This window comes from Microtus ochrogaster, unplaced genomic scaffold (genome assembly GCF_000317375.1).
Source record: "Microtus ochrogaster isolate Prairie Vole_2 unplaced genomic scaffold, MicOch1.0 UNK147, whole genome shotgun sequence".
Lineage (NCBI taxonomy): Eukaryota > Metazoa > Chordata > Mammalia > Rodentia > Cricetidae > Microtus > Microtus ochrogaster.
In genome coordinates, this window is record NW_004949245.1 from 341165 (window position 1) to 342761 (window position 1597).

The window sequence follows — 1597 nt, forward strand, 5'->3', positions numbered from 1 at the left end:
AGTTCTAATAACACAAAATGGAGAGATGTTCATTCAAACAGTCTGCCATAGTCCCTTGTTAAGGGCTGGGGGACAAAACGATTAAGCAGACTGCAATCTCCTGAAGTACTGGCAAAGGGAGGCAGAGGGGGGAGGCTCTGGAAAATGAAGTGAGTTCTCAGAGAGCAGTAAAATGTGGTACTAGGTTGGCGTCTCCTATTCCTTGGAGGGGGCATGGAGGCAGGGCTTCTCTGCACCCACCCTCCAAGAAAGGCAGAGCAGACGCCACTTTAGATGAATCTTTACACACAAGGAGTGATTCGTACTGCCTGGACCAATGCTGTGCCTCCAATTAGAGTTAACAGCATAGGGCCAGTGAGATGGCTTAGTGGGCAGAGGTGCTTGCCGGGTGTGCAATTATAAAATGGTGAAATTAGGATTTAAATCCCATTTGCGCCATGTGGTGGTGGCACACGCCTTTAATCCCAGCACTCGGGAGGCAGAGGCAGGTGGATCTCTGTGAATTCGAGACCAAGCCTGGTCTACAAGAGCTAGTTCCAGGACAGGCTCCAAAACCACAGAGAAACCCTGTCTCGAAAAACCAAAAAAAGAAAAAAAAATCCCATTTGCGTGGCCCCAAAGCCTGAAATATTTGATAACTAAGCTATACCAAATATTAAACAGGGTTCAGTTGGGCCAGCAAGGCATAGAACCCAAATGAAAGACTGGAACAGCCAGATAGGCCTATCAAGAAAGGCTAAATTGAGAGAAAGACACAGCGAGGTGTCCGTGGTGCCTTGGGGGAAGACAAGCAACGTGAAGTTCCATTTGGGAACGGGGTCAAGTGGCAGACCTTGCAATGACACATCAGGTCAAGGAAATTAGGACAATGCAGAAGAGGACAAGGCAGGGACAGGGACACACTCACTGGGCTGCCTCCTAAGTCAGGGTCTTGGGGAGGAGGCAAGACAGCAACAACAGGAATCTAAATGCAAAATACGAGTCTTGCAGAGCAATAGCTCAGCTGACTGTTGCCCTCATCACAGCCAGATGAGGAATACAATTAGCCCCAGAGGCTGGCCTTCAGCAAATCCTACTTAGGAATTCAGTAACCTTAGCCATAATGATCAGAGCTGTATCCATCAGCAAACATCTACTAAGATATTCAAGCCCCATGAAGAAATAAGGCTTTTTGTTGTTTTGTTTTTTAAGTAAAGACATTCTAACTGTATAAAGTTCATTGAGTTGTATAGACTTTGGGTATGGCTAATTTGGGCATGTAATCTTTTTATTTGTTAACAAGGTGTTTTCTGACGATAAAGTTTATTTAAAAGAAAAGTTAAATAAAGGAAAATGGCAAGAAGGAAGTGGGGAGGAACAGAGTGGAAAGATGGAAGGGAAAGACAGGAGGGAAGGGGTTTCTTTATCCAGGTGTAGGAAGATGGCTCCGTGGGCAGCGTTTGCTATCCAAGCATAAGGACTTGAGTTTGATCTGTAGCATCCAGAAAAACAGCATGTCGTTATAATACTAGTTATAGCTATAACTAGAGGTTAGTTGCAGGCAGATAATACTAGTTAGAGCTATAACTAGAGGTTAGTTGCAGGCAGATAATACTAG